A 12,453-nucleotide genomic window follows, 5' to 3' on the forward strand; every position below is an offset into this window, starting at 1 on the left:
CCCTTTAAAAATGTATGTGGAGAAATACCTCTGACAGCCTTCTCTTAACGAAACTGTGTCATTCCGAGTAAAGCCTTACCCAAACATCGGAGGTGATCTAAGTGTTCCCCTTGGAAGAAGAAAGTTAGACTTGGAGTTGAAACAGGCAACCAAGAATCACGAAACTGCTATTTTCTGCATCTCAGAGCTAGGAAAGATGGTGCTAGGCACTATGCGTTCCACAGGAACTCAGCGCCTCTGGGGAATTCTTGCAGGACACTGTTCTCAGGAGCACCCCAGGAACATACTCTCAGCTTCCACACTACATTTTATTATCAGCAAATGCTTAATTATCTTTGAAAAATTGGACTCAAGCACGGAAAAAAAACCTTTGAAATCACCCACGTGACTCCTGCCTTCTGCCTCAGTCCTCTTCTCCCCATAAAAAAGCAGGATGCCAATGAATGGCTGCTAAATTAAATTTAAATCATTCCTGACTGAAAAGGGCCTTGGGTAGAAGATGTTAATAGAAGAGAACTACCAAGGAGCCTCATAAAGAAAGCTGAAGGTACAAAAAAAAACCAAAGGTGCTTATACGTTCATTTCACTGCCTGGAAGCTAATACTAAAGGACACATGTCACTGGTGCTGAACTGGGGAATCAATGCATGTCCCAAAACTTGGCCCAGTGACACCATCTGCAGTTCCGAGCTGCATCAGGGACTCCTCCCACTTCATAAACTCATTTGTAAACACGCATACATCTGTGTGCATGTAGGTGAACTATGCGTATGGTCTCGTGCTCAGTGATGTAAGCAATAAGTGAGAGCAGGACAATTTCCAAAGGACACAGCAACCTCCCCCTGCTGCCTCTAGCACAGGCCCCGCTGTCTCAAGGACCAGGTACCCACCCAGGAGTGCTGGCACCAAGCATGTTTTGCCTCCCAGCATTCAGCTACTTTTTCTCATCTCTTCTTTGACTTAAGAGTTATGACCATCTCAAATATCCAGACAAGAGGCCAAGGAAAATGTTTTAAAGTAACATTAAGAGTTATCACTGCTTACACATTCCAGACTTCTGTTCAGCTGCAAATACATTAATGCAGGAAAGAAAGACGAGTGTGATGTGGGAAAGGAGGCTGTCTACAGTTTATCACTGCTGTGCAGACATGCCCTGAGAAGAGAGCTGTGTTGAAAACCCAAATATAGAGCATGTATATTAGCGGCAGTTATTTCTGATTTGGTCTGAGGAACTTTCCAAACTCAAGGGGCTCACAATGAAGGACTGGCCAGCCATGAAGAGCCCGCAGTAGAGCTGAAAGGACATGTAAATTGCTCTGATATCCCAACAGACTTCTGCTGTTTCATGGAGGCTATTATAATCCCAAGAAGCAAGGAGGAGCCTCATTTTCTGCTTCGCCCACTGATGCACCATGTTGGGCTGTAAAAGGCACTTGTTATTTGCTGTATGTGGGCGACTCCTCTATTCTGAAATCACAGCTACAAATTAAAACTTTTGAATCATTTCACAAACAGCAGAATTGCCTAAAACTGAGTCTGAAATGGACTGGATCTTCATTTGGGGAAAGTCAGTACATCACTGTGAGAACCAAGCACGAGGTGGGCTAAGAATTATGTTCTATATTTTATTAGAAAGGCATCAAGAAATTATTCTAAAGGGTCAAAAAAAAAAAGCTCCCTCTCCTCCTGAGAATATATTTTGCAAAATATTCTGAAAAGATGCATCGTTTGGGGAAATAACTGTAATTTTGCAGTGGTAATGCTCAAAGTGCACCCTCATAATGGCTGTGAGTTCAACATTTGAAAGCAAAGAATGAAAATCTGCCTCATGAATGCAAGTTGCAGAAACCAGTCCTCTGAAATTGCAGTTCGCTCCTGCTGTTACACTTAATTTTTACACAGTTCTCCTTCAAGGCTTGCTTGCATGCTAGCAATAAATTCAAAGCAGCTTTTCGGAAGTCTAGTTCTCCTGTCTGTCTTGCAGCATTCTAACTTTATATCCTAACTTCTTTTAAGCTTCTGCATCAGGGATTTTTAATTTTTTTTATGAGAAGGCAGGGAAGGAAACTTACGTCATTTTTCACACCCCATCTTTCATTGTGTGTTCACCTTTGGGTTTTTCTGTCTTACAGGACCTTTGCCCACTCTAAAACCGATGCATTTTCTATCCATAGACTGTCCCTCTCCAGCTGATCACAGGACTGTCGCTCCAAGGGGAAACGTGTAATCTTAGAAGTGGAAAAAGGAAGACAAATACTTAAACAAAATGAAAAAAAAAATCCAAAAGCAAGCTCTAATCTCACCATCTCCAGTTGTTCTCAGCCTGCGGTTTAATTTACTGCTGGGTTAGCAGGCTGTTCAACAATGCCTCTAATAATTACTTTCTCAAGGCTCTAATTCAACTACAATTACGCACTACGGAAGTCAGCGGATCACTTGGCAGCCCTGCTAGGATGCAGCAGAACCAGCAGGCTGAGGAGGCACTGCTTTCCTCACAGAGGCACTTTGGGGCCTTCATGATCCATGCATGGGACACCTCCTAAGGGGCTCTCCTGACCACAGTGCCTCTCCCCCAGGGGCTCCTGAGAGGAGACATTTTTCAGTGGGGAGAATACAAATGGTTGAGCTTTTAGCACTGGCCAAAGCCCTACGCTACCAGACCTGCTTGTGGAATTCCCTTCTCTACCCGGTTTGGCCAGCTGGGTTCATGGCTTGCAGATGGCCAAATGATCTAGATAATTAAAGGAGAAAAAAAACCCTTTGTTGTTCAGGGATTTCAGCCTGTATAATCAAGAACATTTTGTCCTTGATCTATCTGTGCTCTTTTTTGGCTTTTTTTAACTGCCAGATTTAAAGGCCACTATGATTGTATGGAAAGTGCCTATCAGATGTCATGGACCATACCTACATAAAAGAAATGTCAGGACAGCAGACCCTCTTAGGACTGATCAGGGGAGTTCACTCACTAAAGGCCATACACCGTAATAGCTTTATGGGCAGCTCCAAATGTCAGAGAAGCAGCAAAACCAAAAGTGCAGGTGGCATTCAAACTGTCCATTGACTTTTCTCCATGCACTTAAGCACAGGTTAACACCAAGCCCACGGGCCACTTGATATACACACACATTCCCCACTGGAACTATGCCCGAGGCTGAGGTCTGGTCTCCACCAGATCCATTACTGCATCAGTGCCAGCACAAGGGTCTGTGAATGAATTTCTATCCGCAATCTGTTTTGACTGTCACTTTGCTTAATACTCACACCACTTTCAAGACAGGACCAGGCTCACTGTGTTTTGGAAGGATGCGTAGGGCTTATGGCACAAAAAACATGTTTGCTTGATCATTTAAAAAAAAAAATCCTCTTCACACATCTTGACTGCAGAACTAACATTCAACAACGTCTGCTCTTAGTGGCAAACAAGGAAAAAAACTGTGCACTCTGAAAGGGAGTCAGAGAGAGAGAGAGAGACATTTCTATTATGGAGTAACAGGGGGAAAAAACCTGATTTATGAATTGCAGCGTGAAAAGTGGCTTGTAGTACAATGACTTTGCCAGGACAACATACCCTGCTCCATATCTAAGCAGTTAAATAGCACGGAATTGTCAAGTAATAGAGCAGCTGCTAACAATGCTGTCACACAAACACTGTTTAGTCAGCAACTGCACCTATATGACACCCTACACTTGATGAATGCTTAGGTTACCAAATGGAATGTGATACCTTGACAATGCAAAAGACAGCCTAAACCACATCAACCCCGCGCACATCCTACTGACCTTAAATTCAGCACCTTTCACGATTAGCCTTCTTGCAATTGAAAGATTTACCCTAATCCCACTTAGCCACTTTCAGAGTGTGCAGGCTCTTTACGGTGGCACTGTCACTGCAGCTGACTGCACAATTTATTCTGGTTTTCATATGGCAAACAATATGGTTTGAAAAATACCCAGCTTGGATCCCCATCACTTGACCTCCCTAATTTAGAGCACAAGCCCCTAGTGTGGCAGCGATGCTGTCTTTGTTGAGCTGTTGCTCTGTGAGAGCTAATACATGCATACATTACTGCTGACATTTAAAAACATTCCTAACAGTTTGTGTGAGTACATGGTAAACAGATGCTATGGGATTTTTTCCCCATTATCAGTCATCTCTGAAGACTGCAGTAAAGTGACAGGTTGTTTGAGACTCTTCGGTCTAACAGTGAGAGATTTATTTTTAATAGAATATTGATATTATGGCACAAAATGCCATTTGGTGTTTACTTATTTTTTTTTTTCTCCGAGAGCTGCAGTTTAGGGTTTTTTTTTAAGCTTTTGCAACCCTCTGTTATATCTACTACTCTATTTTTTATGAAAAAAGTTAGAGACTTTTATGAACTCTCTGATTAAAGTACCTCCATCTGAATGCAGATTAAAAGTTCCAACACCTGAGAGCACTAAACCAATGAATATTTATATAGAAAAACAGCAGATGAATGCACTTTAAATCTTCAATGCAAGTCTAGTCATGGGGTTTATCTTATTTTAGGGCTTACTTTTTATTAAAATGAACTCTTGCATATTTACACTACAGAAATAAATGTTATTTGCAAGCACAATACAGTAAGAATCTTACAAATGGATGGCCGTGGTGAAAAGTAAATTTACTCCTCAAACAGATTTATTTCTTTATCAAGTCATATTTAAGAGGGTTTGTACTACATGCTGCTTGCACAGGTTGGTGCAGACAGAGGCATGTACTGCAGCTGCCCTGGTTCCCATGTCCCTCTTGGACACCCCAAGAGGCTCCTGGAGATGCTGCTGCACGCCATGGGAAAAGTGATGGAATTCCTCTGACAAGAAGGAGGTCACTGGGTCTGGCTGCTCAAATGGCTGGGCTGAGTTTTTTGGAGTACATCACCATACAGGTGGGCTGCTGGATTTATGAGGATGTGGCCTATTAGCTCTGATGTGGTCACCCAAAATCCCAACCTGCACACAGGCTGCATGCTGGCCATAGTGCATGCAGCCCAAACCAATGCAGCCATCACTCCAATCCCACAAACAGCACCAGCTGAATGGGTGTACTGCTGCCAACAACAGTCAGTGGTAATTCCTGCCTTGTACAGGATCATTGGGTCCCTCTGCGCGCCACTCCTGACAGTGGGAATGCCAACCCTTTATGCAAACCAAAGCTTTGCTCCTCCTTTGACTCAGAAGAAATACATTTAAAGTAGTTGCAACAGCTCTGGGAATGAAATCCTGATGCAGCCCAAGTATTTCCTAGCCAGTAAACCTGTGCTCTTCCCAGATCTCATGTTTTGTACAAAAGATTTGTTGCGCTGTCTCCAAAACTATGCTGTTCCATTTTGTTTTTAAATGTAACCTTAGAAATAACTGTTTACAAATCAGCTCATTGTTTCTTTGTTTTGAAGCTTAAAGCCTCACTTTGATTGCTGCCTTTTTGACATTTTGCATAGGAAATATGTTTGCATGTTCACAGTGCTATTGAAACAGCAATTAGATCACCATATTCCAGCTGTTACAAGGTTTTGTAATGCATTTTCCAATAAACATTTTCAAGAAAGCAGAACTATCTTAGTATGTCAAGCAGATATGCTGAAATTTTTTTGTTCAGGATTTTTTTTTTCCCCATTTCTTTTAGCCTTTCATTTTTCTGCATGTTACCATCCCGTTTTACATTCCCCAACTTCACTTCTTGAAAAGCCACACAAATACAAAGAGTCGAGGTTGGGAAAGCAGGGATTGGTTGAGGAGGTCCCAGTGTGGGGACCTGGAAGCTGAGCCGCATCCTTACAGAAAACCAAGAACTGCAACTGAGGCAGCAGCGGCCTTTAAAACGCTTCCTGCTATTTCTCTGATCCTATTTCAGCAGGAATGTTGTCCTCATTCCCAGCTTCATTCCTTCCCCTCTCCTGTCTTCAACAACTCTGCCCCTTCGAACAAGCAAAACCACAAAAAACAGGGCCATTCTGCTCTGAACATTCTTGTTGCAGCCTGGTGCTTCCTGACCTTACAGGTCTCATTTTTTGCTTTCTCAGTTTCTCATACATAAACTGTTAAGAAGATTTTTCCCACTTGTTGCCTCATGCAATAAGTAGAAAAACAAAGTCTCCACTTAGAGGATAAGACTGCAAAATATCTAGTTCTGCCTAAAGCCAGTGAGTTGCAACTGAGCTAGCTGATTTATCCACCGCGTTTTGATTGATCACTTTGCATTTGGTCTACACTAAGGAGATCGATACACTGATTTTTTTGGTGTTGTATATCATTATCAGGGAATAACTGGATTCTTTTTAGATGGCAAAAATCCAGAGGACAACTACTGAAAGGAAGAATGAGATTTTCCTCTGGAGCTAGAATGGGAAACCTTGATTCATTGCACTACTCTGGAGTTGGCTATAGGTTGGCTGGTGACAGTTTCAGACTACTACACCCTGACAGAGTTCTGGTTTCCTCTAATCATTTTAATAACAAAAACAGCGGGGACCAAGGACGTCTTGCAGACCTCACAGGGGCTTCCCCTTAAGCCCAGACAGCTCAGAGCACAGGCACAGCAGATGCAGGCTGTTACACCCAGCTGCCAAGAGCACGGTTCAGGCTGTGCCACAGCCAGCACCAGTGCCGGCTCACGGCATCACAGGGCTCACCACTACTCACTCCCGCTCCCAACATCCCAATTAGAAGCACAAGCCTGTGAGGGCTGCAGCAGAAGAGGTTATTTTAAGTTTCCTTCTCATCTTCTAGGAAAATGATCCATTATAAATTCTGCAGCCGCCTGTCTATCACTTACGGGATATCACCAAGTTAGGGCCATTTCAATCTCTCTTGGGTTTCAAAATAATTATGCACGCTTTTGTCACATCAAGATTAGTTTATTTGCAATTCCCAGGTGCCGTGCATGTCCAACATGACATCGCAAAGTACTTCAGCACTGATAACCTGAAAAGGCTCCTTGTGGAAAGGCTTTGCTCTTAACATATTTCACCTAGTCTGAAACTACTACCTTGGTTGCCTGTTAAGCAAAAGTATTGATTTTAAAATTGCTCTTTTAACCTACAAGGTACTACATAGCCTCTGTCCAGTATCTCTTAACTGTTTTACGTCCTTGGATGTACATTCGAATCTGCTGAGGGAAATCTGTCACTTGCCCTAAGTTCTGCTTGCAGGCTCCATAGGGTAACAGCTTCACAACAAGTTCTGCTCTGCCAGAAGAGCAGGAGGCTTGGCTAACACCACAGCTTCAGCAGGAGGTTAAGAGGCTTTATTTCTATTGCTAGGAACTGTGTGACAATTTCTACATCCCAACAGTGTTTTATATCCAATTAGTTATGTTTTGTAAAACAGGCAGTGATACACACTGTATGAATGATAATACTACCTAGAAAATGCGTGTGTGGAGACCTAACTTTAATGTCCAGCATCCTCATTCTGTGTATGAAAAACCAAAATAGCTTCTTGAGCTGGCTGCTACTCCAGCCTGTTTTGTCAATACCATCATAACAGGAGGATGTCATTTTGACTTTGAATGCTATCATATCTTTCACAAAAGACCAGGCATGAAAATACTTAGACCAACTTCTGCCTTACCTATCTTATTTACTTACAGTATTTAACTCATCTTCTTCAATGGGATGACTTCAGATGCACTGAAATGAAGTCTGACGTCCCTCTCTTCTCCAAGGCAGAAAGCTTTTTTCATAGCAATAGATACTCAAAATGAGAGGTGAGTCCAGCTAACCTGGGTCTTGTCTGCCTTTGTCTACACAGTCACAAAAGCACTGGTGTTTGTACTCAGTCATCTCAACAGTAGTCCATGAATACTTGGAACAGAATGCAGAATTCTCTCGCTTAAAAAGAGACTTAAAAACTCATCTTGGTTCTGAAACCTAGGCAAAGATGAGCCACACAAAACTCAAGAAAAGTGACAGTGCAGTTCAATTCCTTCCCTCCTATGGCACAAACTCTTGCAATTTTACTTTTCTGAGCTGTATTGTTCAGTTTAAAAGGATGAGATCAATAGGGAAGATATCCACAGAAAAGCCTAACAATCCTAAGCAAGAACTGTAACCTCCATGAGAAATTGCTGGGATCAGGCTCCAGCAAAAATGTGCACCATAAGCCAGGACACCCAACATTACTGATTAGTGGTATATTTTTCCCATTTTACTTTTTCATGTAGGGTAATTTGAGAAAGAAAACACAACCCATAGGATTTGCACATCCCCAGTCTTTGGCATGTTTATTCTTGCAACAAAGACAAGAGAGAAGCACCTGGTGGAATAAAAATCCAGATAAACGAAGCTGAAAGGAAGCTGTAAAGTTCAAGGCATGCAAATCCCTAGATGCAGATTCTCAGCAGCCATCATAAGCACTAGGAGATGCTGAGCTAGAGATGTCTTAGTTCAGAAGAGAAACAATCAGAGAATCATAGAATCATTAAGGTTGGAACAGATCATCCAGTCCAACCACCAGCCCATCACCCATGCCCACTAAAGCACATCCCTCAGTGCCACATCTACCCTTTTCTTAAAAACCTTTAGGGATGATGACTCCACCACCTCCCTGGGCAGCCTCTCCCAATACCTCATACCACTCTTTCTGAGAAGAATTTTTTCCTAATATAAGGCACTAGAGAACCAGAGAAAAGATGACAGAAAATACATCCTTTGTTTTTGTGGGCTGCTAGATCGACATAACTTCCTCTAAAAGGTGATGATTTCTTTTCACAATGTTTAAAATGACTCCAAGCCTCAGACAGTGGGCTGAGCTCCATGGATACCTTTTGGGAAGCCCCAGGGAAAGGTGTGATGGGCAGATGGGTCTGGCAGTTGACTGATGCCTCCACGAACCAAATGCTGCTATTTCAACAAAGCTCCTATTTCAACAAAGCGAGTTACAAACAAATACAAACCTGACATGAACATTTCCGAAGCCTTAAAACAGAGGAAGTGAATCACACAGGCCTCACACCTGTCACAGCTAATTAGGCTGCCCCAAATGTAGGAGATCATTTGATAGCCAATTACTTGAAATAATGAAAAAGGGCTAAGAAGTCACCTAGAGGAACAAAATAAAAAACATTTCTAATATCCCTCACGCTTCTCTCTTACTGACATCTCCTCTCTTGTTTTCCTTCCACATTAAGTTCAAGCAATTCATCTTCACTTTGAAAGCTGTGCAGGTTTGACCCTGCCTATCCGCTGATGTCCTGGTTGCTGTCATGTCTTCCCACTGCCTTACTTAGCCCATATCCTCCATCAATGTCCCTCTGCATCTCATGGGTATACTTCCTTCCTCTGGTTTACAAAGAGAGGGAGCCCACCTTCCCTCCTCACAGGCCTCCTTCAAATCCTTCAACACAACCAAGGACAAAAAAAATCTTTGTAATAATCCAGGAAAAAAGGGAAGAAAAAAAAAAAACAAGAAGGAAAAAAAAAAACCACAACACCCCAGGAAAACAACCCAAACTTTTACCTAACATGTACCATTTTGTAAAGATGCAGCATTGGTAGGATCTAGTTCTGATGGGCACTGAGCTCAGTGCCTTTCAGGATTAGATCCTTTAACTGAAACCTATCATGTTACTACATGAAGGAAAACATGAGTTTTGAGCTCTGAGGGTTTAAGAAGTCGAACACCTCAAAATTAATTAACAACTACGCTATCTTCCAAAACAACATACAAAAAAAGCAAATTTTCCAGCCAGATCTGAAATACCTCAAAGAAGAAATGAATGATTCAGTTTAGTACCTTCCTGAAATGACCGCTGTATAGAATGAGAAAATCCGATTCTGCTACAAGCATCCAATTGCTAATAACAGCTCATAAGAGACACTTGGACTTGAAGACACAGGAATGCAGAGACTAAAACCTGGCATTAATTTGAGTTTGCTGGTCTACTGCACCTTTTAAGCATCCACAAGAAAGCTGTATTTCTGTGCTTAAGATTAAAAAATCTATTAAAGAAAAGTCATTTAGGATGAACACCCCGCACTCCTAGCCATAGGTGTCTTCTTCAGCTAAATTAAAAACCATAGTCTTGTCAGGCTATAAAAATCATCAAAATTTTAGTTACAAATTACACCGCAGTATGTGTCAGCAACTTTTCCACAGATTTAGCATTGTTTGAAGATAAACTGAAACAGATCAGTGCAATACTTTATTGACAAAAGAGCATTAGAAGACTTTGGCAAAGACTTTAACTATGGCTATCAAGGTGCTGTACAGTAACTCTTCTAAATAGAGTGGATCAAATTTTCTCTGGTGCCCTAAGGCCTTTTCTGTGCTCTTGTAGCACAAAGAGGTTTAAAGACCTCAACCTCAGGAATATTTCCTGGGTAACAGCATTTTTCAGGCAATAAAGAGCTGCAATTGTCTCTGTTCCCAGACCCAGCACATTAAGGACATGAAGGAAAGGGTGACATTTCCTTTGTCTGTTCCCTACCAAACGTCCTAAGATCAGGGCTCAAGCAAAACTGAAAGCATTTATACAGCTACTCAACTCAGGGAGGTGTATGACCAATCCAAATCACCTGACAATCAGAAATGACTTTGAGATGTATTTGTTGCTGCTGCTATCCGTATGCAGGGGGAGAGATGAAATATTGAAGTCACAACCTATAGCCCTGTCATGCCAAAACTCTGCTGTCCAGGAAGAACATGGCTGGAAACCACCTTCTCCTCATGTTCTTTTGACCATCGAAAGCTTTTCAGGCTCCTAACAGGATGGAAACGACCCCAGCGATGCTATTGTTCTCAGTAGCATAATGACTACATAGGAAGATGAATGCCTCTTTTTTCCCCACAAGACCTGGTATTTTGATTTTTTTCAGAAAGTACAGTTACATCTCATGATAGATATAAAAGATGCCTATCTATTCAATATAAATTTACCTGCGTCTAAATCCATTTCTTCTTGATTTACAGAAAATCTGATAGTACATTAGCGTTCAGTTGTAATTCATTGACTCCTAGCAGAATGAATGAATATCTTTCAAGAAACCCCTTAGAAATGCTGATGTCTACTGACTATTGGTACAAGCCAGTTTTACAGATCATAGAAAATCAGTTACTCATAGAATGCGTGACAGACACAGAATATTCTTACTTTAAATGGAAAAAAAATTGTGCATTATGATCTGTAAATCGATAAATATCCAACAAATCAGCAACACAAACAAGATGAGAGAACTTTATTTCTTCTTCAATCAGAGGTAAGAAATTTACTGGGCAAGGTAGCTTTACCAGTAAAACAGTTACCATGCTAATTTTCTACTCATCTAGTAATACCGGTCTTTTGCATTTCAATAATTTCTTTTTTCTCTTCTCTGATCATATTTGTATCTGCAGCGCTTTCAAGCCAAGGATGCAAGCTGTGAAATATGCTAAGCTGGTGCAGGTTTTGTTTTTTTTAACAAAACAGAAAAATGACAATCTAATGCTTTAAAAATCAATATGATCTTTTGCATTTAAAATAACTGAGGAAAATATTTTACAACAGCGGTGTCAGCAAAAATGGGATAGATTCAGGGGATATAAAGCAAATGTAGAGGTGTAGCAAAGACTTTAACCATTTCGCAGGAAAAGGAAATATCTCCTTCTTGGAGAGCAGGAGGATGGATAGTGACAGACAGTACGATGCAGGCACAGCCTTTGTTTTTTTGCCATTTGAAAAGGAGAAACTCTTCTCCCTTTTTTGTAGACATGCACTGGTAAATGGCGAACAACTGCAAAGAAATCATAAAGAACATTGCTGTTCCTAATAGTGGCATACCAGATCCCAATGAGCTCTGACTACCTTAGACACTGCAGGTTGCTAAGTCATTGTAAGATCACCAAGAAGGAGACTGCACAGCCCCTCTGGGCAAAGCAAAGTGGTGATTTCAGTGGTGATTTAAGCAGCAGTTCTGCAAGCATAATGCTTTAGGTGCTTTTTTTCTCAATCATAACTACTTTACTTAACCTTCATCCAGACCTGCTGTATGTCCCAGCATCCTTAGGCAAGGCCTTTTCTTCCATCTAAAAGTCTTTTTTCCAGGATAAGAACACGGAATTTGGCCAGATGCCTCAGATGGAGCAATCTCTATAGGCACAGGTGCAGGTGTCAGGAAGATCCAAGAAAATGGTTACAGAGCAAGTGCAAGCCATTGGCATGACATGCCCACATCTCTATCCAGAAAATATCAGAGGGCAAATCCAGCTGCTTCTACTTATCCCATGGAGAAAAATGGTAAAAAAAAAAAAAAAAAAAAAAAAAAAAAAAAAAAAAAAAAAAAACAGATAAACAAACTTACTTAGTTGTAGCTGAATGGCCAGCAGTAAAATGTGAAGCTCTGTCAGGTCTCTGTGGTGTGGCATCCACATCCAAAGGTAACTTTGAGAGGGAGGGACAGAAATTCATGCACATTTTGCAGGTTTGTAGGGACAGGAGAGTAATAATTAGCAGGCC

At 41.4% G+C, this 12,453-nt stretch overlaps 1 protein-coding gene across 1 annotated transcript in view; it reads right to left on the reverse strand.

The window, feature by feature from the left end:
- PPARGC1A (PPARG coactivator 1 alpha) overlaps nucleotides 1–12,453 on the reverse strand; it is a 344,287-nt gene that overhangs the window by 183,558 nt on the left and 148,276 nt on the right. The gene's annotated exons all lie outside the window — the stretch shown is intronic.

The sequence above is a fragment of the Excalfactoria chinensis genome, chromosome 4 (genome assembly GCF_039878825.1).
Source record: "Excalfactoria chinensis isolate bCotChi1 chromosome 4, bCotChi1.hap2, whole genome shotgun sequence".
NCBI classification, from domain to species: Eukaryota; Metazoa; Chordata; class Aves; order Galliformes; family Phasianidae; genus Excalfactoria; species Excalfactoria chinensis.